Source organism: Vulpes lagopus, chromosome 3 (assembly GCF_018345385.1).
Source record: "Vulpes lagopus strain Blue_001 chromosome 3, ASM1834538v1, whole genome shotgun sequence".
Classification (NCBI taxonomy): Eukaryota; Metazoa; Chordata; class Mammalia; order Carnivora; family Canidae; genus Vulpes; species Vulpes lagopus.
Window position 1 is genome coordinate 82511214 of NC_054826.1, and position 26142 is coordinate 82537355.

Sequence of the window (26142 nt, forward strand, 5' to 3'; positions counted from 1 at the left end):
AAGGCACTCTGCTAATTAATTCCTTTCCTCTTTTTTTTTTTTAGACAGCTTCTCTCTGCCTTTAAAAGCCTTTCTTAGTTCAGTAGAGCTCCCCTCTACTTGCTAGATGGGATACTGCCCAAATCATGAATCATCTAATAAATCATCTAATAAAGCCAATTAGGTCTTCACATTTACTCATTGAATTTTGTTTTTTAACAGTTTCAGTTAAAAAAGGCCAAGAGAATGAACTCACGAAGCTTGCCAACAGCCAGTCCTTGGGATACTGGACCACTTCTGGATTCTAGGTAGGAAGAAATGCCCTCTTCCCATCTCCCTGCCATTCCTGATGTCATACAGGCCCCAGAGCACCTCTGCTGATGCCTGGCATCTTAAACACACTATATAAGAAAGTAGCTCCCTCCATCTCTGTCTTGCCCAGAATTTCCAAGAATCTTCCATGAAAACAGCTGGCTCACCTTATTGGCTTGTGTCTTCTGATATAGATGCTGAAACTCAGTCCAAAGGGAGAAGGAAACATATGCCATGGGTCTCCTCTCCTCCACTGTCCTTGTTCCTCGTCCCCAGAGACTCCCTTTTACTAATTCTTCCCTCTTCCTGGTTGCAAACAGATGTGGTACTTAGCAGGGCGGGTTGTTCCTACTAGGAGAACTGATCCTGCAGGCCAGCCAGTCACAATGACTTGAAGCGCGTGTGTGTTTATTTGTGTATGCATAAGCACAAATATTTCTTTCTAAATGTATTTATGTTTGGAATTAGGGAGGGTGGGGCTAAAGGGATAAAGACTCACTTTTGTTCTTTTTGAGCTATCCTCTTAGAATGTTGGGTAGTTCGGTAAATATTCCAGATAACTGTTCCATTGCCTAGTTAAAACTTTCCCATAAGGGTAAATAAAGAACATGACATAACCAAAGCAAGTGCATACTACATTATTATGCACTGTTATATTGTTTGGATTGGCCATCTCATGATCCTGCTGTGGGCGTATGGTCTAGCTTCCCTTTAGTGATGACATCGTAGGGTCTAAGTCTTACTAAAGCTTAGATCAGACTGAAAGAGAAATAAGAAAGCAGAAAGTAAGTAGGTATAATTTTCAGTGAACTGAAAGACTCAAGCAAGCAAATATTGATTTCAATGCTTGGTACACAAATGAGTATATTGATCCCACCTTTTTGTTGAAAGTGCCCAGTTTCATTATCTACTCAATTGCAGACTATAATTTAGGAGTGGACAGTCTGATTAAATGAGCCAGTGCAAGTCTAATGACTTAGTTTTAAGATCCCACAGTGTGCTCTACTTTTGAAAAATCTAATATTCTTAAGGCTCCAGAAGGAAAAGGAAACTTCATTGATTCTTTCAATGATGACGTATTATGACATTACCAGCAATCAGAATTCGGCTTCATTAGGGGAAAATTGAAATAAAGATGTCCCTGGGAGGCATTTTGTATTCAAAACTGCTTCGCTTCTTCCTGCTGCTTTCCACAGCCAGGACTCTGGTATACCAGAGAGGGAAATGAGAAAAGTTGCTTGAACTGCCTCAGGTTGCCTTTTGTGATATGTTGTATCAGCTGTAGGGATAAAGTGTCCCTGGTATCAGCTGTAGGGATAAAGTGTCCCTGGAAACAACCATTTAGCAGGAAACTAGTCTATGCTAGGCACGCAAGAAAACTGACTTCAACATTTCAGGTGAGAAAAGTCTATGAAGGAATAAGCAATCAATCATCTGTGTATCTCTTCACTCTTTTTCATGGCTACAAAGGCATCACTTACACATCAGTGGCAATTTCATTTCAGGAGTCAGGGGCATGCAACGGTGGCCTCATTTGGCAGTGGGAGGTGACACTGCAGAGAGAGTAAAAAAATCAGGTTCAGATGCAAGTAAAAGAATTTCAGAAGATCTCCGTGCTAAGGACGACTCCCAGCTAGGCAGTTATCAGGATCCTTGCATGAATCTTTCATGGGCCAAGGCTTTTCCTGCACATACCAGGTGGCTTTCTCTGGGCCAGTACAGGATGCCAGGATCCCAGCCCCCAGGGTGGCAGCTCACTCCCCCTTGCTAGGAGCAGATGAGCAGCATATGGCCTTGTGCTTCTCAAGGACAGAGCATGGGGCTTTTCCCAGCCGTTTGGGAAAATACATTTGGATGAAAAAGAGAAGGTTTTAGAATAAAACCAAAAAGATTAAGCTCTTCTACCCAGGCTATTTGCCTGCCTGGACAGAGCGGGAAACATTGAGCTGAACATTAATGTGGTGACGATTGGCTTGGCAGGAAACTCAAAGCAGATTCTCACTGCATGCCTTAAACCCCAGGGTGCCCAGAAGTAAGAGAACAAAAAAAGATAGTTCTTTTTTTTTTTCTTCCAGATATAAAGTTCTCATTCTCCACGCATACAACAAAAATAATAAACACTTTCAAGTAGGCTACCTCTTCAGCCTTTTAAAATATGACTCCCAAGAAGATGCATTAGTTAAAATGTATTGTTAAGAATAAAAATAATGTAAAGAAGATTAATGATCTTTGGGAAGAGAATAACAGGTGGATAAAGAACATGTATCCAGAATTTAGTACAGCTAAATTTATATAACTGCTCCACACAGCCCAAGCTGATGACAGTGAGCCAAGTCCTTTATTTTTATTTTTAAAAATATTTTATTTATTTATTCATGAGACAGAGAGAGAGAGAGAGAGAGAGAGGCAGAGACACAGGCAGAGGTAGAAGCAGGCTCCATGCAGGGAGCCCAATGTGGGACTTGATCCCAGGACCTGCAGGATCACGCCCTGAGCTGAAGGCAGATGCTCAACCACTGAGCCACTCAGGTGCCCCGAGCCAAGTCCTTTAAAAGAGACCTTGCCATTTGGGTCAATACAGATGGACTTTTGAGAGCTATGTGAAGTAAGTCAGAGCAAGACAAATACCGTTTGATCTCACTTGTATGTGGTATCTAAAAAAACAAAAACAAACAACCTTGCAGATACAGAGAACAGATGGGTGGTTGCCAGAGGTTGGGGGTTGGGGACAAAATGGTGAAAGGAGTCAAATATAGAAACTCCCAGGTATAAAATAAGTGAGTCCTGGGGATGTAATGTACAGCACACTGACTATAGTTTATAATACTGTGTTGCATATCTGAAAGTTGTAAGAGAGAAGATCCTTTTTTCTTTTAAGAGAGATCTTAAAAGTTCTCATGACAAGAAAAAAATTTTCTAAGTATGTGTTGTGATGCATGTTACCCAGACTTATTGTGGTGCTCATTTTGCAATATATACAAATATTGAGTCACCATGTTGTTCACCTGAGATTAATGGTATATGTCAATTTTATCTCTTTTTTAAATATATTTTATTGGTGTCAATTTTATCTCAATAAAAAAATACACATGGTCCGTTATATTGTTTAAACACTTTGAAATAATATTAATATGGTATATTCCATTTGAGTTCAGTGCCAAAGATACAAATGTTTCTCTATCCTGAAAAATAAATGTGCTCATAAAAACAGATAATAGCATCTATATAATCTATTAATTTTCCTCTTGCCATGGTTGTTAGGAAACCCAAAGAAAATGAATAAAGCAAAATCCACTTACTCTTGGCTTCTAATACAAATTATCCTTTTCCACCCCTCACTTACATAATTCTTGAGTTTTTAAAATATTATATCAACAACCAAGCTTTTAAGTGCATTTTATTGTGAATTTACCAAAATCTTATCAACTGAGATAGAACAGACATTATGAATAATATGCTCAGTGAACAACTTTAGAGCATCTCATTTTGAAATTCTGGAAATTGCAAGGACACAATGACAGTAAAAGTAAAAATAATTTTTTTCAAAAAAGAGACCTGGCAACTGAGGTCCTAAGAGGATCATGGATAAAGTGCTATGTCGTTAGGATCAAATGGATTTTAAAGCAATCCAGTAAGAAACATAGCTGTATTTAGAATAAAAAGGTTCTTCAATCTATTCTCACCTGTGTTAGATAGTTAGCAGCCTGAGTGCTGGGACCCCGGGCTAGACCAGGACATGGCCTCTGCATGTATCTGCTAATGCTTGTTGAATACTGACCTGGCCAAAGATCCCGTGTTTGCTCTTCTTGGAATCCATTCAGGCTTAGAGTCCTCCTTTTGTGAGATAGGGTTGGGCCAGGCGTGGAAAGCAGGTGATTAGTGTAGCCTTACTGAATACCTTCTCTGGGGGCTCAGAGATCCATGGTGCCCTGCTGCCCCGCCAGCAAGCCCTCCCCTTTCCCCCCACCCCCACCCCCCACTGTTCTCTGTTCTAATTGTTGGGAAGTTGTCCAGCTTGTAGAATCAAAATTTCACTTCTTTTAGCTTTCTAAAGCAATCCCATGGAGCCAGTCTGTTCCCCTCTCACAACAGCTCATTGGGGCTGACCATGCCTGGATTGTTTTTCATGCGAACTTGTTTCCAATTCATTGACCTTCAAATATACCTTCTCTGACTGAATCATAGTGAGTGAAAGTTTCTCTTAAAAATCTAGCCTTAAAATGGGAAAGATTACACCTAGGGTTTATGAGCCCAGAATATCAATCTATCTTCCTACTTTCTGTCCCTTGGATATATCTTTTTTAAATTTTTGTTCTTTAGCTTGTTGATATAGTGGAATACATTGATTGTCTTTTATTTTATTTTATTTTATTATTTTATTTTATTTTATTTATTTTATTCTTACCTGCTTGTACAAAGTACTAATTTTTTTGTTTATTTTTTAGTATAGCTGACACATAAGGTTACAGTAGTTTCAGGTGTGCAACGCAGTAATTCAAATTCTCTATACATTATTGGCTTCAGTCTTCGTCTTGTGATTATTTGGGCTTTTGACTGTAGCACTTAAACATTGGAAATGTCCAATCAAACACTGATGCATCTAAAAATGTATTAACTTTGTTTTGCCATCTGTCAAAAACAAAAATGGTAAAGGGCACAGGACTAAGAAAGGAGTCTAGAGAAGCTTTGCTAGAGACTTCTGACAGGTGATAAGGTGGCATTAAACAACATCTCTGACGGTTGTTTAACCTCCTGGTTTATCTAAGTGACACAGCTATCCCTGTTTACCTATCAATTTCTTACCCATAGGGATAACCAGGGCTTTTCGCCAAATGGTCTATCAAAATTGAGTCACAATAGCTTTGATCTACCTCTAGTTTACCCTAACCCTAATGGCAAAAAAATACAGGTATTTTAAAACATCTTGTTCATTGAATCCATATTAGAATCCAGGAAACATTTCTTTTCCAATGGGTCACAGCCTGTTTATTTAAACACCTACCCTAAAGTTTTCCCAGAGATTGATGTCAGCCTTAAAAGTCTTTAATCTGGTCATTCTCCACATTTAGACAATGACATTTGTCTATCAGATGCACTAAGTTTCTCTTATAGTTATCTCTCCTTATTTGCACTGTCCTTATCCTAGTCCTGTTTTTCATTATCTTGCATGGAATTTGCCACAAACTTTGTATAAACAAGTTTGTGCATGACATTTTGGCTGTAAATATGTCAGAAAAGTATTTTCTTTAAGCTTGCTTTTGATTTTTGCTACAGAGACACTGCTATCATGCTACTGCACCAAGTATTAAAATCATGCTGAGATTTTTATAATGCCTGGAGGAAATGAAGTAAGATTTTTGGGTAAGAAAGAATTTTTAAAAATCCCAATAGGTTGGGGCACCTGGCTGGCTCAGTCAGTGTAACATGCAATTCTTGATCTCAGGGTGCTTAGTTTGAGCCCTGTGTTGGGTATAGAAATTACTTAAAAATAAAATCTTTTAAAAAACCCCCAGCAGGTTTACTTATGTCTCAGTTATGCTGAAAATAATTAACAGTAAGAACAATCATTATCTTCCATCCCTGCCATATTTTATAACCTCTTTCAGTCATCTAAACATTTTCACATTTTGCATGAACAATAAGACAATTTGATAACAGTGGTATGATCTTCTTTTGCGTTAAAGGCAAAAAAACCAGAATGCCAGAAAATTTCCTCCTGTGAGCAAACACAGTCAAATTTTTGCCCTCTTAGAAATTTGTTTCAATTCAGCTACTTAGCAGCCTTGTTCTTTATTTAGTTTCCAGGATGGTAAACATGCAGTATCCTTGGCTTCTCTTCTAAGTAAAGAGAAATCGATTTACAATACAGAACTGAAAATATATAAAAGTAGGTATTTTTTGGTTCAAAGGACTTGTTTCACTGTCTTCCTTTACTTAAAGCTTTTCTCCTGTTTAAAAATGAGGCACATTTACAATTCTGTTTTTCTCCCCCTTTTCAGAAAGGGTGTTCAAGTAATTCTGTTTCCATATTTTTCTTATTCCCTACATACCGTAAATATGATCTTCATCATATTATTCCTTGTACAAAAATACTTATGTTGACTTTCAATTTACTTTATCTTTTACCTTGGTGGAATACAAGGATAATGCATGGCAAATTCAGGAAGAATGTACTTTATTATTCTCAAAGGTAGACACCTTTTATTGGTTCCTGATTGTATCCATTTTCAACATTGTATTATTGACTGTAAATCCTAGACACGGGGATGCCTGGGTGGCTCAGTGGCTGAGCATCTGCCTTTCGCTCAGGTTGTGATCCCGGGGTCCAGAGATCAAGTCCTGTATCAGGCTCTCTGCACGGAATCTGCATCTCCCTCTGCCTATGTCTCTGCCTCTCTGTGTCTCTCATGAATAAATAAATAAACTCTTCTTTAAAAAATACTAAATAAGGGGGGATCCCTGGGTGGCTCAGCGGTTTAACTCCTGCCTTCGGCCCAGGGCATGATCCTGGAGACCAGGGATGGAGTCCCGCGTCGGGCTCCCGGCATGGAGCCTGCTTCTCCCTCTGCCTGTGTCTCTGCCTCTCTCTCTCTCTATGTCTATCATGAATAAATAAATAAGATCTCTTAAAAAAAAACTTAAAAAAATACTAGATAAGGCCCCCAGGGTAGTGTCTATATGGAAGAATTTGTTATTAATGAGTGAACCTATACTCCGTATTGAAACTATCAATATCAAGCTAAAAAATAAAAAGACCTATAAAGACAGGGTCATGTCAAGGAGACACAGAAGCCAACTGAGGAGCTCCCAATGGCTGAAGCTGGGACAATTTAGTGACAAAAATAAGTAAGGTAAAGGAGTATTGGATTACAACCCAGCATATAAATTAAATATCTGTGAGTGCATTCTAACATAAATAAATGATCTAATAAATTAATAAATGGGGAAAAATGAACACATTTCTTGTACAGAAAAATTTTAGTAGTTCATGTAGGTACTCAGCCTCTTCAAGGAGGTAGAGCAAAAATCCCCACCCCTTCAGTATGAGCACCGCTTCAGTGCATAGTGACATCCTTCCAAAAGGGACAGCATGGAAAAGGGTAAAGAGTAACTTTATGGTGGGAAAACACCCATAACCCCAGTCTAATCATGACAAAACATCATATAAATGCTAATAGAAGGGCATTCTTCAGTACCCCTGACCAACACTCCTTAACATTGTTAGGGTCATCAAAAACAAGGGAAGTCTAAGAAACCACAGCCAAGAGGAGCCTAAGAGAACATGACAGCTAAACATACTGTGATGTCCTGGATGGGATCCTGGAATAGGAGAGAGACATTAGGTAAAAACTAAGGAAATATGAATAAATATGGACTTTAGTTCATAATAATATATCAATATTGGTTTGTTAATTATAAAACTTAAATTTAAAACACTATCAACACTGGGTGGTGTACTATATGTTGGCAAATTTAACTTAAATAAAAATTTAAAAAAGACTTGGATATAAAGGAAACCAGAAAAAAAAAAGAAAAACTGTCAACATCACGCATGTGTGTAACATATCTTAACAGACACAAGTCACCCAGCTCACTTCTCCAAGAAGCTAATACCAACCCCTCACGAGTGAGACTTGCAGACTAGCCTCTGCTTTGGTCTCATATTTATCCCTGTCCATGTGTCCTACGCTCTTCTCAGTCCACTTTCTCTTGGGAAGTCCTCTCCTTGCCTTGAATCTTCAAGTATCCAAAGATGGTTCTAATTGTTGAGTTTTCAGAGATCAGTGTGTATTGGCTTCCATTTGCCACTGTAACAAATTACCACAAACTTTGTGGCTTAAAGCAATGGAAATTTACTGTCTTAAGATTACAGAAGTCAGAAGTTCAAAATGGGTCTCACTGGTCTAAAATGAAGGTGTGCAAACACTGAGGTCCCTCCTGGAGGTACCAGGACAGAATCAATTCTCTTGCCTTTTCCAGCTTCTAGAAGTTGCCTGCATTCCCTGGTTCACAGCCTCCTCTCATCTTAAAGCCAGCAGTGGCCAATCGGGTCTTTCTCATGATGTCATCCTCTTTTTGGCCCTTCTGCCTCCTTCTTCCCCATTGGAGGACCCTGTGTACATTGGGTCCAGCAGGATGCTACAAGGTGATCTCTTCATGTTGACAGTTGATTACCAGCTTAATTCTATCTGCAGCCTTCCTCCTTTGCCCCCTGCCATGTAACATGACATATCCACAGGTTCTGGGGATTAGAACATTGGCCATCTTTGGGGCCGTGGGCGTTATTCTGTCTACTACAATCAATTTCGTTGGAAGGTTTTGTATACTTCCAACATGCTCTAAAGAAACCAGACTTATATTTCTGTGGTCTATTAATATTTTCACTTAAATGGATTTCTTTTCTAAGTACTTTCAGATTTTATTTTTCTCTGCATCTCCCTGCCAGCCTTTCCTACTTACTTTAGTGAGGATCATTTAAACTTTTTTTTTTTTTTTTTGGCAGGCAGGGTTTAAATTCTGCTTGGAGTCTGAGGTGCAAATCATTATGTTTCACTGGGCAGCACCAATGCTTGGAAGACAAGCCTGACAATGCTGAAAGAAAAGTAAATAGAAAATCTGGCTAGCTTGATATCTATTAAAATAATCAAATCTATTATTAAAAATATGTCTGGGCAAGGCCTTTTGCTATGATTACTTGTACAAAAAGGTTGATTGGAAGCAAAATGACTGGAAGCTGATTATGTTTTTGAGGAACTGTATGCCCGAAGAAACCCAAGCTTATCCATTAAAGGCCTGTTAATGATCAACCCCGAGATCTCCTAACCCAAATCTGCACCTGCAGGAAGTAAGTTACTAAACTGTGCAGCCCAGGGGAGAGGAGCCTCCAGTGCCCACCTACGTGACAGACATGGAAAAAGGTGAAGGAAGGTTTTTGGGTGACATTTTACTCCATGAAGAGTAAACCAGAAGCCACAGAGAGCAGTGCCCGAGGGAGTGGGGGCCAAGGAGTGGACTGTGAAGAGACCCCTACCAGCTTATCCAACATGCCTTCTTCCTGAGAGAACCCTAATTTATTCATAGCAGTGGTATCCTTCCAAAGGATTATATTTTCCATCTTCCTTTATAATTAGTGTGCATGGGACCCAGGACTGGCCAATGAGATATAAATAGAAATTGCTGGGTAGATTTTTTTTTGAAGTGAAAGCTCTTTAAAAGAGCTATGGACAGTGAGTTGGGTCCTTTTTTCTGCTGCCCCCACATCCTCTTATCTCCTACATCATGACAGCCCAGCACTCCCCTGAGTTTTGAGAAGGATGCTGAGAATGGAAGACAGCTAAGAAGCCCAAAGCAGGAGGACAGAAGGCTCCTCAATCTCTGAAGCTCAGAGCCCCCACTCCTCCCCTGTACTACCTCCCTCTGGCATCCCCCTGGCCTTCTCGTATGTGGAAGGAATTCCAGCCATCTTGTGTTCTACAGCTTTTCTCCTATTGTCTGCTCTTAGCTTTGGAGTGTGACTGTAAAATGTATACTCACTTTCTTTATGAAAGCCATCAACTTCCTCCAAGCCTGCATGTTATTCATCTTATGGTGAGCAAAGTCAACCTGACAAACCAAGCAGTTTGCTAAAAACTTCTTACCTATAGCAAATTACAAGGCAGTTCACTTTTAAAAGCCCAAATGCTTTCTACGATTCTTTTGGAGATATAACTGTTGCCCCAAATGTGTCTTTCTCTTCTGTATAAAGTCCTCTGTGTAGCACTAGAGGGATGCGTTTGGGTTGCATTATGTTTAGCTCAGAGTTGCCATTCAAAACCTTAGAAAAACTGGGGTGCCTGAGTGGCTCAGTGGGTTAAATGTCTGCCTTCGGCTCAGGTCATGATCTCAGGGTCCTGGGGCCAAGCCCCACTTTGGGATCCCTGCTCAGTGGGGAGTCTGCTTTTCCCTCTCCCTTTGCTGCTCTCTCTGCTTATGTTTTCTGTGAGTGTGTATCAAATATATAAATAAAATATTTTAAAAACTTAGAAAATATCCTGATGATGAAAACCTCCCTGTAGATGACTTTGACTCTTGAACATTCCCTAGATCTTTTTTTTTTTTAAGATTTTATTTATTTATTGAGACAGAGAGAGGCAGAGACACAGGCAGAGGGAGAAGCAGGCTCCTCACGGGGAGCCCGACATGGGACTCGATCCTGGGTCTCCAGGATCACACCCCCGGCTGCAGGCGGCGCTAAACCACTGCACCATCAGGGCTGCCCACATTCCCTATGTCTGTCATGGAGTTTTCTTTTCTTACTTTATTTGGCAGGACTGTGGTTTTAGTTGGAGCCAAACGGGCATTTGGTTCAGGGAGAATGTCTAAATGACATTCTGTGAATGAGGAATGCCTTTGGCTGTGATGAGCAGGAAATCTAACAAGTGAGACTGTTTCTTGTTGGAAGTCTAGAAGCAGGAAGTTCAGGCTCCTGCTGCTGCTCCAGGTTGTCACTGGGGACACAGGTGCCTTCTGGTTGCTGTTGCTCTTCCTAGCGTGTGGCATTTATCCTCCTCATTGTATGATAGACATTCCATCTCTGAGCACCATGTCCAAACTCCAGGCAGAAAAAGATGCGAAAATCAAAGGTCAATGCACTTTCTCCTATCCAGACGTTAATCCAGGAAAGAAAGAAAGCAAGCTCTCTCTATGTCTATCTGTCCTTATATTTCTACCCCAACTGTGCCACATGACCACACCTACCTGGGAGGAGAGCAGGGAAGATAAGTGTTTTTATTTCAGAACATTCACCCCAAAAGAACTGGGTTCTGTTTTCTCTCAGACAGCGAGAAGGCAGAGTAGAAATTGAGTATGTAACCAGAGTACCTGCCCCACAGGATAACTATGTTCTCTTAATCCAACGAGTCTCTGTTGAAGGTATAAAAGTCTCCAGAGGGAAAAGCATGTAAAGACCAGGACAATACAACATTTTCAAGCTAAGTAACATTGCAGTAGGTGAAGTCACTTTTTCCAGCTGTAAACAGTGTTCTTCCTCGTACAGACTGTCCTTTTCTGTGACGCCATCGATCTGAACTGTCAGAGGTACAAATGCGCGAGAAAGTCACAGGGTACTTCAGCAGAGCAAGTGATGAGAACTCTTAGCAATGCCCCCTGCTCGGTGCTAAGAGCAGGGTGAGAAATCAAGGTTGGTGATTTTAAGGAGCCACTTTAAAAAAGAATAAGGTGTTGGGAGCTCACTATAATTCAGAGCCTCAAGGAGGCTGTTAGTGCTGTAGACTAAGGACTTGAATAAAGAATTCTTTCTTGGGACACACCTGTCGTCGTCTCGTCCTGGCCCAAGGAGAATGCTCTACCATTCATTGGTGAGCTCGTGGGCAGTGGATATTTCTGAATAATTATTGGAAACAACTTCTCTTTATTTAACAATCACCTACAGAGGGCCTTCAGTGGTGCTTTAGACAAGATTGTCCAAATGTAGTCTTCAAGCATCTCCCCAGTACAGATGTCTACAGAGGTGAACATTCCTTTACTAATGAGTGAATTGATGACATCTTACTTGTCTTTTTTCTCTTTTTAAAATTCAATGAAAACCTTTTTATTTTAAGAAAATATTGATTAAGTCTACTTAAAAAGTGAGTCGTTTGCAAGATGCCTGAGTGGCTCAGTCAGTTAAGTATTTGACTCTTGATTGCAGCTCAGGTCATGATCTCAGGGTCATGGGATCGAGTCCTGTATCAGCGTCCTTGCTCAGTGCAGAGTCTGCTGGAGGTTCTTTCTGTGCTCCTTTCCCTCTATTCCTCCCCTCCTGCCCCTCCTTCTGCTTATGCTCAATAAATTAAATAAATAAATAAATAAATAAAATCTTTAAAAAAAAGTTAGTCATTTGCCAGTGAAAAGTACTGCTCTCAGACCTGAGAGAGGCTCCCACCCCAGTCCTCCTATTTAAGAGGGTCCCACTCGGTTCTCCTCCAGCTAGACCCCTCACCATGGGTCAAGGAGTCCGTGAAGCCAGTGACTGCCTCCCATGTGGCTACACTCTAAGGTCCCAGGACCCTGGAGTTCCCTGGATCAACAGCCCCAGCCCACTTTCACACCTTCCTGGAACTCTTCTGAGGCCATCTTTCCAAGCACTTGAGGGAAATTTGAAGTACAGCTCCCTATGAGGTCAGAACTTGGAGAAAGAGCTGGACAATGACACCAGGGTACAAAGCCATCTGGCTCTGGACAGAAAAGGTGATAAAAGAGAAGGGAGGTGGGCAGAGCCAGGGGTCAGCTCTCCGGGTGTCCTTGCATTCTAGAACAACATTCCACAAGTCCAAGAATTTTTCATTTGACCCTGGCCTACCAGGTCATTGTGAAGATCTATATGTCAAGGTAGAACATGCTTTACTTAATGGCTTAATAATTTCATTTCTAACTTTCCAGTAATTTAGACAAACAATGTGCATATCTTCATCTTTACTCTCCCTGCAGGGTCCTCTCCTCTCCTCTGGTTAAAGTCACATATTTTGAAAATTTAAATTGTTTTATTAGATTCTTTTGAAAGCAGCATTCTGTTCAATGAAGTAGTATACACAGATCCTCATTTTAAACATTCCTTTGAACAACACTTCTTTATCTGCACGTCTGGAGTAGGGTACCCACATGAATTGTTTTCCAGAATGTGACAAAGCGTAATTTGAAGGTGAAGAAACAAAGTGCATTAAAAACCTTCTTGAAAGGAATGTACAGAAGTTGACATGAAATCCTGTTCTCTGTTCTAACACAACTGTAGCCTTTTAAATTTTGTTTATAAATTATTCCCTTTTCATTTCTTGAAAGAGTGTCAGTGAATACATGATTTTACCCATTTTAAAGATAGAATCGAGCCCCCAAAGAAAGCCCCAAACACTGTTCTACTTCCAACAGCATGGTGACCTGGGTCACAGAGCCAGAATCAGGAAGTGAAGTAGTACGAAACATCTCTAGGCAAACCTGGCTTTCCATGTGCAGCCTGGGGCTTCCCAGAGCTATTCCTCTGCCTGTCGTGGCTTTTGCATTCTGGGGTGATCTAGATTCCATGGCACTCAGGTCTAGGGCTGTTTTAGCAGCATGCGGTGCTGAGACCCGAGTGGAGGTGCATAGCGTTGGGACACCAGTCTTTGCTGAAATGGATCACTTCTCCCTAATTACATTTTGACCAAGTACGTATAAATGAGTTTCATCACCCTGGACATCACTCATGTCTGTCAGTACCGTATTCTCAAAACTGGCATAGCTGCCGTGTGACTAAGCATACCGTCAGGCTCTCCAGATTTGACACCACTCTGGAGGCCATTATGTGAATTCTATTTTGTGCAATATTCATAACATTCCCGTTGCCAGCACTTTTCATCTGGGGCCTTGGCAACTCACCACAGAGACAGAGCCAAAGGGAAGGTGCCTGTGTGAAGAAGGCAGGTGCTCTGTGTGTGTCACTGTATGTGCGTGTTTTAACTGCTTTCCAAAGCCGTTAGGTTATTTACTATCTTGAATTAGTTACACCACCTCCCACCCATTAACTAAATATGTACAGCGCTCATTGAATAAATAATTAAAGTCTTAGGTCTTCATTTCTGTTTCCCACAGACTTTCAATTGTGTACTAGGGTGGAAGCTGTATTTTTCCTAAGAGTTGTAATGAAACAGGCTTTAAGAATCTGCACTGCTTAGCCTGTATATTTGTAGGTCTTAGCCTCCCAATCACCCTGGCCTCCATACTCCGCTTAAGAGGCTCTTCCCGACCATCCAATTTAAATTATCCTTCTCGGGGCACCGGGGTGGCTCAGTGGTGGAGTGTCTGCCTTTGGCTCAGGTCGCGATCCCCAGATCCTGGGATCAAGTTCTGCATCAGGCTTCCTGCAGGGAGCCTGCTTCTCCCTCTGCCTCTGTCTCTGCCTCTCTCTGTGTCTCTAATGAATAAATAAATAAAAATTTTAAAAATAAACTAAAATAAATAAGTTATCCTTCTCATGGAGCACCTGGGTGGCTCAGTCAGCTAAGCATCTGACTTGATTTCAGCTCAAGTCATGATCTTAGGGTTGTGAGCCCTTTGTTGGGTTCAGTGCTGGGTGTGGAGCCTCCTTAGGATCCTCCCACTCCCTCTCCCTCTCCCCCCTTCCCCCACAAACTTGCTCTTTCTCTCTTTCTCCAAAAAAAATTAATAAATAAAAGTAAATTATTTTTTTAATTTCATACTGCCCTGTTCTGTTATCTCCCTGATATTTACCAAAGTAAAAAATTACATGGTATATTTATTTGTGTGTTATTTGCTGTTTTCCCATACCATGAAATTCAAACACTTTAGTTATGAATTTCTGTTGTGAAGAATATGTTTCTCATATGACTTTAAAAAATATAACAGTTTTATTAAGATACAATTCACATATCATATAATTGATCCACTTACAGTATATAATTCAATATTTTTTAGTATTTAGTATTCACAGAGTTGTGCAACCATCACTACAATTAGTTTTTGGACATTTTTCTCACCTCAAAAGAAAGCATGTATTAGCAGTTACTCCTCATTTCTGCCCAACCACTCCGCACCACTCCCCATGCCCAACTCCTGGCGTTCCTAGCCGACCATTCATCTACTTTCTGTCTCCCCAAATTGGCCTGTTCTGGGCATGTCCACAAATAGAATCAAATACTATGTGGCTTTTTGTGACTTAGCGTAGCATTTTCAAGAGTTATCCATATTGGAACAAGTGTCAGTACTTGATTACATTGTGGAGATGTATCACATTTTATTTATACATTCATCAGGTGATGGATAATTGGGATGTTTCTACTTTGGGGCTATTATGGGCAACACTGCTATGAACTGTCATATACCAGTTTTTGTATGGATGTCTGTTTTTATTTCTCTTTACTATATACCTAAGAATGGAATTGCCGGGTTATATGGTAATTCTAGTATGTTTAACCATTTGAGAAACTCCTTTAGAAAGCAGCCATATCCATCTTGTATCTCCACCATCAGTGTGCAAGAGTTACAATTTTCCTCCTCACCAACCTTTTTGATTATAGCATCCTAATGGGTGTGAAATAATAAATATCTCATGATTTTGACTTGCACCTGTCTGATGGTTAATGATGTTGAGTATTCATGCCAGTTATTGCCCATTTGTAGATCTCCTTTGAAGAAACATCTCTCAGATCCTTTGCACATTTTTAAATTGGATTATTTGTCTATTTATTATTGAATTCTGTGAGCTCTTTATATATTTTATATATACATCCCTTATCATATTTTTGATTTGCAAATATTTTCTCCCATTCTGTGAATATTTCTTATTTTCCTGATGATGTTCTTTGAAGCACGAAAATTTTTAATTTTGATGAAGTCAAATTATCTATTTTTTATTTTGTGCCTTGTGCTTTTGGTGTGGTATAAGAAGGCTTTGCTTAATCCAAGATCATAAAGGTTTATTCCTATATTTTCTTCTAAGAGTTTTATGGTTGTAGCTCTTACATTTAGGTCCATGATTCATTTTAAGTTAATTTTTGTGTATAGTATAAGGGTCGTATATCTTTTTTTTAATCAATGAATTCCCAGTGCCTACAATACTACCTAGAGCATGATAGATACTTCATAAATGCTTCCTGAATGAAAGATTCCATGATGAAAAAAATAGTCGACATAAAGAGATCTTAATAGATGTACTTGAAGGAATGCTGTATCAATATGCCCACTTTCTGAAGTATTCAAATAAAGTAATGGATAAGTAATTAAGTTACTTTAAAATGACATAGAATTAAAAAAAAAAAAAGGTATCTCTCTCCAGGAGTCTTGGTTGTGGGCTAAGGAGAAAGGAGACTTCACAAACTTCAGTGCTGTCAGTGGAGCAGTGAGGAAAGACAAAGCTCCTGCAGGTTATAATGTATAAAACGAGTCCTGATAATTTTCGTGTAAATCAGCAAAAATCATTTTTGGTCTAGCAAGTAGATCTTTCTGACCACTTAACTTCTTTCATATTGCCTTTGTATGGAAAGTAATAATGTGTAATAATAAAACAACTTCACTTATGAAACATTTTCACATATGGCCTATAGGTAAGATTTAGAAATAGCTGATTCATTCATGCAATCACTCAGCTACTATTTTTGACCTGGTGTGATTTGAATCCTAAAAGCATATATGTACTTAAAATTGGATTTGGGTCTTAGTTTGCAAACATGAAACAAAATGACTACTTATACTTTAAGGTTTTCAAGTTAAAACCATTTCTTTTGTGAAAGTAATATATAACATTTGGAAAATCCAGAGAAGTATTGAAAATTAAAAATTACCTTTGGTTCCACCCCCCATAAGTTTGCAACTGGAGGAAGTTTCAGGCCTGTTGCTGTGTATTTTTTTTCACATTATTGCAAATCATAGGACTGGCCCTACATTGTAAGTATTTATTTTCATTTTTTCAAAAAAGATTTTATTCATTTATTCATGAGAGACAGAGAGAAAGAGAGGCAGAGACATAGGCAGAGGGAGAAGCAGGCTCCACGCAGGGAGCCTGATGTGGGACTTGATCCCGGGACTCTAGGATCATGCTCTGGGCCAAAGGCAGGTGCTAAACTGCTGAGCCACCCAGGCAGCCTGTAAATATTTATTTTCCAAATATTTTATTATGAAAGTTTCCAAGATACAGAAAAGTTGATGGAATTGTATAATGGTTGCCCATTTACCCTCAGGCTCAGTTCAAAGATATTTTATATGTTTTTAAAAATCTATTTATTTATTTATTTATTTATTTATGATAGTCACACACAGAGTGAGAGAGAGAGGCAGAGATACAGGCAGAGGGAGAAGCAGGCTCCATGCATTGGGAGCCCGACGTGGGATTCGATCCCGGGTCTCCAGGATCGCACCCTGGGCCAAAGGCAGGCGCTAAACCGCTGTGCCACCCAGGGATCCCTAAAAATCTTTTTTCTAAATATATTATTTATGTTTTTTTAACCAGGATCGAAATCAGTTTCAAGTATTACATTTGTTTATTACCTCTTTCAGCCTTCTTTAATCTAGAATGTTTCTGAGCCTTCATTTCTTTCATGACACAAGTTTTTGTTATCTTTATTAAAATATATATTATGTATATATAATTAAATTGATGTATACATTTTGATGAATTTTGACAAATATGTATACTTATACAACCACTACCAGAATCAAGATATAGAACATTTCCATCACCCAAAGATATTCTCTTGTGATAATTCCCAGTCAACTCCCCACCTCAACTCTCCACCCCAGGCGACCACTGATCTTCTTGCTATCTTTTCTACAACTTTCATTAAATGAAATAATCCAGTATGAACTCTTCTACGCCTGAAATTTTTTCCCTTCAGCATTATGTTATTGTTATGATACCAGAAAATTTTCCTCTCACCGCCATGTATTATTCCATTGTGTAGATATATCACAGTTTCCACAATTGTGCATTTATTCACCTACTAATGGACATTTGGGTTGTTTCCTGTTTGGGGCTATGAAGAATAGAATTTCTGTGAACAATTGTGTTTAACTCTTTTTTTTTTAATTTTTTATTTATTATTTATGATAGTCACACAGAGAGAGAGAGGCAGAGACACAGGCACAGGCAGAGGAAGAAGCAGGCTCCATGCACCAGGAGCCCGACGTGGGATTCGATCCCAGGTTTCCAGGATTGCGCCCCGGGCCAAAGGCAGGCGCCAAACCGCCGCGCCACCCAGGGATCCCTATAACTCTTTATAAGGACACAATTTCATCTTTCCTGGGTAAAGCTTGGCCAAAAAGGGAATTTCTGGGGTTTATGGTATGTGTACTTTGAAGAAATTGCCAAATTGCTTTCCCAAGTGGTTGTACGCATTATAGCAGGAATTCCCAGTTGCATTTATGAGAATTCTAGATGCTGCATCCATGCCAACAATTGTTCTCTTCAAGCTTTAAATTGTAATCATTCTAATAGTTGTGTAGTGATATTGCCTTATAATTTTATTTATATTTCCCTGATGACTAATGCTGTTGAATGTATTTTCAGATATTTATTGCTTATTGGTATACACCTTTCTGGGAAGTTCCTTCAAATATTTTGCCTATTTTTAAGTGGATTGTTTGTCTTTTTGTTATTGATTTGTGTGGGGCCTTTATATATTCTGGATCCAAGTTTTTGGTTAGTACCTGCATTAAAAATAATTTCTCCCAGTGTATGGCTTGCTTTTTTCTTAATGATGTTTTTAGAAGAGCAGGTGTCTTAAATTTTAATAACATCCATTTTTGACTTGTTTTCTTTTATTTTTAATGCTTTTTGAACTATTTTAGACATCTTTGTGATGAAGATTTTTCTGCTATGTTTTCTTCTAGAAGTTGTAGAGATTTGTGTTTACATGTAGGGATATGATCCATTTTGCACACAATCTTTGAGGCATTTTTGCTGTGGTAGAATATATATAATATAAAATATTACATCTTCAACACTTTAAGTGTACAATTCAGTGGCATTAATTGTGTTTAAAATGTTGTGTAATCAACACCACTATTTCCAAAATCTTTCATCATCCCAAACAGAAACTCTGTAACCATTAAACTGAAACTCCTCATTCCCCTCCCCCACCCCCTGTAATCACCAGTCTTTCTGTTTCTGTCCTTATGACTTTGCCTATTCCAGGTATTTCATATAAGTAGGATCATGCGATATCTGTCTTTTGTGTGGCTTATTTTACATGGCATAATACTTTCAATGTCAGACAAATTGTGGCAACTACCAAAACTTCATTCCTTTTTATGGAGTAATATCCCTTGTATGTATGTACCACATTTTGTTGATGTATTCATTTGCTGACAAACACTTGATTTGATTCTACATTTGTACTCTTATGAATAAGTCTGCAATGAACATGGATGTACAAGTATCTGTTTTCAGTGCTTTGGGGTCCAAGTGAGATTGCCAGGTCAGGTGGTAATTCTGCTTGACTTTTTGAGGAACTACCAAACTGTTTTCCATAATGGCTGCATCATTTTCTATTCCTGCTAGTGATGTACAATAATTACATTTTCTCCAAATTCTCACTCACACTTGTTATTTTCCACTTTTAAAGAATTATTATTCTAGTAATGAGAGGCATGAAGTAGTATCTCACAGTTTTTATTTGCATTTCCCTAATGACTGAAGATGCTGAGAATCTTTTCATGCACTTATTGGCCATTTGTATATGTTCTCTGGAGAAATGTCTATTCAAATCATTTGCCCATTTTAAAACTGGGTTGTTTATCTTTTTGTTGTTGAGTCGTAATATATGATTTGCAAATTTTTCCTTCCAACCTGTAGAATATTTTCGTTCTCTTGATAAAGTCCTTTAAAAAAGTTTTTAATGAAACCCAATTTATCTATTTTCTTTGATTTCCTCTGTTTTTGCTGTTATATCTAGAATCCAACCCAAAAGCACAAAGAATTGGCTTTATATTTTCCTCTAAGAGTTTTGTGGTTTTAGCCTTTATAGTTTAAGTCATTGATCCATTGTGAGTTAATTCTTTTTTAAAGATTTTATTTTTATTTATTTTTATTTAGACAAGGAGAGAGAGTGCACATGCAGGAATAGCAGCAGGGAACCTGATGCAGGGCTCCATCCCAGGATCCTGGGATCATGACCTGAGCTGAAGGCAGATGCTTAACCAACTGAGCCACCCAGGTAGCCCTTGAGTTAATTTTTGTATATGGTGTGAGGTAAGGGTCCAGCCTCATTCTTATTCATGTGAAAATCAAGTTGTTCCAGTGCCATTTGTTGAAAAGACTGCTCTTTCCTCATTGAATGGATTTGGCACCCTGTCAAACATTAATTGACCATAGATGTATGGGTTTACTTCTGGACTTTCCATTCTATTCCATTGGTCTGTCAGTGACACGTTGTTTTGATTAGTATAGATTTGATATAAGCTTTGGAATCAAGAAGTCTAAGTCCTCTAACTTTGTTCTTCTTTAAGATTCTTTTGGTTTCTCAGGGACCATTGAAATTCCACATTAATTTGAGGTTTGGCTTTTCTCTTCCTTCTAAAAGGACTATTGAAATTTTGCTAGGGAATGAGTTGAACTGTAGGTTCCTTTGGGTGTTATTGATATTTTAACAATAGTAAGCCTTCCTACTTATAAATGTTGGAATGTCTCTCATTTATTTAGATTTTCTTTAATTACCTTCAGCAACGTTTTGGAGTTTTCAGTACATAAGTCTTTCACCTCTTATTTAAATTTATTCCTAGATATATATTCTTTTAGACACTCCCATAAATAGAATTGTTTTCTTAATTTTCTTTTTGGATTGTTCATTGTAGGTGTATAGAAACCTAAGTCATTTTTGAGTGTTAATCTTGTACTTTGTAACTGTGCTGAATTCATTATTGCTTCCAGTAGTTTTCCTTGTGATTATTTGGGGTTGTCTGTATGTAAGAGCATATTACCTGTGAATAGAGATAGTTTTCTGTCTTCCTTTCCAATTTGGGTGTTTTCTTTTTCTTGTCTAATAGCTCCAACTAGAACTTTCAGCACAATGTTGAATAGCAATGATGAGTGAAGGCATCCTTGTCTTATTTCTGATCTGAGAGGGAAAGTTTTCAGTTTTTCACCATTTGGTATGATGTTTCCTTATGATATTTCACCACAGTGCTCTTTATCACATTAAAGAAGTCTTCTTGTGTCCCTAGATTTCCGAAAGTTTTTATCAGAAAAGAATGGTAATTTTTTTCAAAAGTCTTGACTTTGTTAATTGAGATGATCATGTGGTTTCTTACTTTGTAATCAATGCCATATATTACATTGATTGATTTTTCCATTTTTAACCATGATTGCATTCATAGGATAAATCCAACTTGGTCATAGTGCATAATCCTTTTAATATGCTATTGAATTCAACTTCCTGGAATTGTGTTGAGGATTTTTGCATCATGTATTCATTCATAAGGGATATTGGTCTGTAATGCTCTCTTCTTGTGATGTCTTTATCTTGTGATGTTTTGATATTATGGTAATGCTGACCTCATAAAATGAATTGGGAAATGATCCTTCCTCTTCTATTATTTGGAAAGTTTGGAGGGATTGCTATTAGTTCTTTTTCAAATGTTTGGTGGAATTCACCAGTGAAGCCATCTGGTTCTAGTTTTTTCCTTATTGGAAGGTTCTATTACTGATCAGCTCTGTTTACTTGGTATATGTTTGTTGAGATTTTCTATTTTTTCTTGAGTCAGTTTACATAATTTGGGTGATTAGGTCCTTTTCCTTCGTTTAGGTAGTTAGAATGTATTCATGTATTACATATTTCCTCTTATTATTATCATTTTTTCAAAGTCAACATTCATTTAGAATTAATTCCATTTCTCCTCAGAGTAAAATGAAGTTCTCTACATTTTCATTAAAATATTAATGTTTTTCCTGTAAGTAAGGTTTACCAGCTCAATTCATTTACATCCAGAATTTTTATAACGACAGGAATCTCTATCCTTCACTGAATCATCCATTACTCTTTTACATTTTAGAATAATGAGTTTTCAGAAGGAAAATAACAACTAGTAGTTATTTACAGAGCACTGCTACAATTAATTGGCTATTTGGCACCACTATCTTCTTCAGGACAACACGGGGATACTTGTTCTTACTACCAGGATCCATTTTATTGTATTGACTGTGGTGATAGCTGTAAATTGAAACATGTCTCACGGTGTCTGCTCTAATTAAAAGCAATATAAAATGCTATCGAATTCCCTGATCCAAAATATTTGACTCATCAAGAGTTTTCTCACATCAGTTAATGGGTTCATTCACTAAACTCTTTAAATTAAATCCTTTATCAGCATTACATGTGAGCAAAGATACAAAATCCTCATCTGTACAACACATAAAAATTCACAGAAATGCAAAGAGAGTGATTTCCTCTAAGTATTACATAATAGAATTTCTGAAAAACTTCAACTTCCACTTAAGCTAAGGGCAGCCTAGAGAGGGGACATTGCCCACCAAACACTAGGTTCTCTTAATGCTCTCCTGTCGATGGCCTAAGTGTCTGTCAACAACCAGTAAGCTGTAAAATAATGCCAATGATACCATTTCCATTCACAGTTCCATTATTTATACAAATACTTGTTCTGTTTAGGATATTCTAGAACAAGTTATGCAGTAAACTACTTCTCAACTTCAACTGAAAATTTCTCAGGGAGAGGGTGGGAAGTATGTTGGGGATAGTGGGGATAGCTCAATTTGGTCCATCTCTTTTCTAAAAGTTTTAAAACAAACTGTGTGTCTGTGTGAGCACATATACATACAAAGAAACCAAAATGCATACAGTAAGTTGTATAACATTGTTAAGACTTTGACCAGTGGTACTACAAGAAAACTGTCAATCAGAATACGGATAAATAGCCACTCCTAAACCCATGCAGATTGGATGAATGTTAACCATGATGTGTGTGTGTGTGTGTGTGTGTGTGTGTGTACACATGTACTTGTATGTGTGTCGGATGTGAATGTGCCAACTATATGTGGCTTGCTTGAGTAATATGAGAAAGAAATGAAAGAGCAGAGGCTAAGAGGAGAGGGGAAAGAGATGGAAGAAGGTGAGAGACATAGCATTCATCCAAGTTTGGAGCTGTGCAGGTTGCAGGGTGCTGTGTACCATGCTGATTACAGTGACTTACACACTTTTAAAATATCTTTTAGTTTTTTAAAGCTCTCAGCTTTCCAAGTGCTTTATCTTATTTTATCCTCATAATCAAAAATAACAAATACTCTGACTTTATAGCTTCAGTAGAGAACTAGAAAGATGAAATTTGAAAGTTGTCTTTTAATTCTCAAGTTGGAAATGTTTCTCTTTTACATGTGGCTAGGAGAAAAATGTGTTTCCCAGACTCTGGGTTGAGACTCTTGCCCTTGAATCCTGCGAATCTGGCCTCCCAGACAAGGAATCTGAAGTGACCCTGCCACAGTAAATTTGTCTGGACAGTGGAGACTTTGCTTCTTCTGCCAGCCATGGCGAGCTCTGTCCTTGGATTATTCCTCACAGTCTGATTTTCCTGCTCTTCTAGATGTTGGCTCTGTTCCTGACCTTGGTGCCAGCTCAGCTTTTGCCACTCTTCCCAAGGATACAGTCTTAGTGCCTATTTCTAGCTTTATTGTTCCCGTTTCATCCAGCCGTTCAATGAGTCTTGTCTCCCTATATGACTGAAGATGAGCACACGGTTCTCACGTTTAGCATGATCATTCCTTTGTGTGTCTTTTGCCAGTTAAGAAAGCAAAGCTTCATGTGACTCATTTTTCTCAGATCTCTTCAGTCTGTGTAAATGCAGGATTGCATATACAGTGAGAGCCACTACTGATATTGCCTGCACTTCAAAGACCTGCCTCCATTCCCATCTTTTTCATGAGGCCTCAGAGAGTTCTCACTTAGGCTTTCACATGATGTCTGCTCATTTTTTCTCTCTTCATCTGAACTCTGCTCAGTCTCCTTTTGGCAATTTGCCTACAGCCAGTATGGTGCATCAACTATTACCAATTTCATGAGGATGGCCATGTCTGGTCAATGGTGAGGGCACTGCCATGCATGCCAAAGGCGCTGTGCCCTTCCTCCACTTCTACTAAAGCTTTCTATGCCCTTTCTAACCACTTTTGTTACCTCTTGATACTTTCAAAGCTGTTTCAACAGTTGCCAATTCTTAAGGCCCTGATCTCTGCCTCTGCCTTTAGAGTGCTTCTGGATGTATCTCTCTGACGCTGCTGCTAATGTGCCAGGGCACTTGAGGTACTAGAGCTTGGCCATATTCTATAGAGGCCCCATTGAGCCAAATACTTCTGGTATTATAGCAAAATCCCTTTCCTCCACTTTAACCTCTATTAAGCAACTATCTGAACCTTAGACAATGGGAATATATTAGTTCACATGTGACCAGAAAATCTACTATATGGTTTTAGAGTCTTTAGCGACTTGACAATGTTAGAATCAATCTCTCCCCATTCTCTCTCTTCCCCTTTTACCCTCTCCACCACCCCTTCCTTGGTCTTTATTTATCTTTGACCCTTTCAAAACCTTGCATCTCTCTCTCTTAGCCTCATTCCCTTGTAACTATGAAGAGATTGCCTTCAAGGGTGAGTGTGATGAGTTTGATGAGAAACTGCCTCAGAGCAACCCATATTTATACCATTCCAACTTAGCCATCTCAGAGGAGACAAAGCACTTCTCTTGCAACCTACATACACAAAATTTTACCAAAGACAAAATTTGTCCCAGTTTGAGTCAGGTTGGATCAATCACTGCAGCTGGGAGATAAGACACAGAGACTGCAAGCATCATTAAGTCATTATAAAAGATAATGTGGGGCAATTCTGCACAGAGAGAAAACACTGCTAACAGAAGAAGGGAATAAGGAACACTGGACAGGAAAAAAAAGCAGTAAATGCTTAGTTGAAAAACAAATGTCTTACAAAGTTTTGTTGAGAAAACCTAAATTTTTAAAAATTTATTCATTTGAAAGAGAGAGAGTGAGAGAATGATGGGTGGGAAATGTAGAGGGAGAGGAAGAAGAAGAATTACCACCAAGCAGGGAGCCCAATGCGGGCTCAATCCCAGGACCTTGGGATCATGACCTGAGCCAAAGGTAGACACTTAACTGACTGGGCCACCCAGACATCCCAAGAAAAATCTTAATTTTTTTGGCCACACATCTCTGCCTAGAAGAATTCAGAGATGAATCCATGGAGGTAGGTCAGAGCAATGGCTTATAGGCAGACATACTCCACATTTGCCCATGCCCTATCATGACCAGGGCTCTAATACTAGGCATAGCTGTGTGCCAGCATTCTTTCCCTGGATGAGTTCTTTCTTAGCAGACTCTTCAATCTTCCAAGTCATAAACTCTTGGTGGGCTGGTTTATTGACATAAACCCAATGTCAGAACTATAAGCATGCTCAGTGTGTCTAAGTCCTAAAATGAGTAATCCTTAGGACTCTGGAAGGTATGTAATGCCTTGTCTTTTTTTTAAGATTTTATTTTATTTATTTATTCATGAGAGACACACAGAGAGAGAGGCAGGGACACAGGCAGAGGGAGAAGCAGGCTCCATGTAGAGAGCCTGATATGGGATTCAATCCTGGGACCAGGATCACACCCTGAGCGGAAGGCAAAAGCTCAACCACTGAGCCACCCAGGCATCCCTGTCCTGTTTTTTCCGTAATAATAGGAGGGAATTACAACCTCTCCTTCTACCAATGTCTAGGATTCGCACAGCGATTCATTACTTGGAACTTCTGTAAAGTGTCTTAAGGTCTTTAAAATGATAATGATGCAAATAGAAAATATCTAATTAATACATGTTATATGATTTTTTGGCTCAGTTACAGAAATTTATGAATGTTTCCAGTTTTTTGTGCAATGCTACATTTTACAGAAAGGCCACGGACAGAAATTTTGATTCTCTAAATCAAGGCAGTGATATTTCTGGGCTCATTTCAAATAACCCATACCAAAAGCAAGATCACAGATTAGAGGACATTTACACATTGTTTCTACTATTATACCAAGCCCTAAACATATTTTGCTAGAAGAAAAGATTGTATCTAGATTGTTCCCCTTTTTTTTCTAGATCCCACATTATCAAAATTTAAGCAAAAAGAAAAAATGTTCCGAACTGACCTATGGAAATACAATTATAGTGTGCTTTTTATAGCTCAGTAAAGAGAGTAATAGATGTTGAGGATCCAGCTTTTAAGGCCTGACTTTGGTTTCTTTTGTCTATAAGCACAACTCAGGCATGGCAAGTATTGATTCTAAAATGTCTATGTCTGGCTTCAGTGTTTCTTTGATGTCTTGGTTGTACAATCCATTGTC

General features: G+C 38.7%; 1 long non-coding RNA gene across 7 annotated transcripts in view; it reads right to left on the reverse strand.

Moving 5' to 3' along the window:
* LOC121486904 overlaps positions 1 to 26142 on the reverse strand; it is a 140658-nt gene that overhangs the window by 34289 nt on the left and 80227 nt on the right. For 4 of the 7 annotated variants that reach the window (XR_005986766.1, XR_005986764.1, XR_005986760.1 and 1 more), the window contains one exon: positions 1773 to 1844. This is a non-coding gene — a long non-coding RNA (uncharacterized LOC121486904). Of the gene's footprint in view, positions 1 to 1772; positions 1845 to 3974; positions 4122 to 14284; positions 14327 to 26142 lie in introns of those variants that run through there. The other 3 variants (XR_005986762.1, XR_005986765.1, XR_005986761.1) reach the window with 3 other exon arrangements.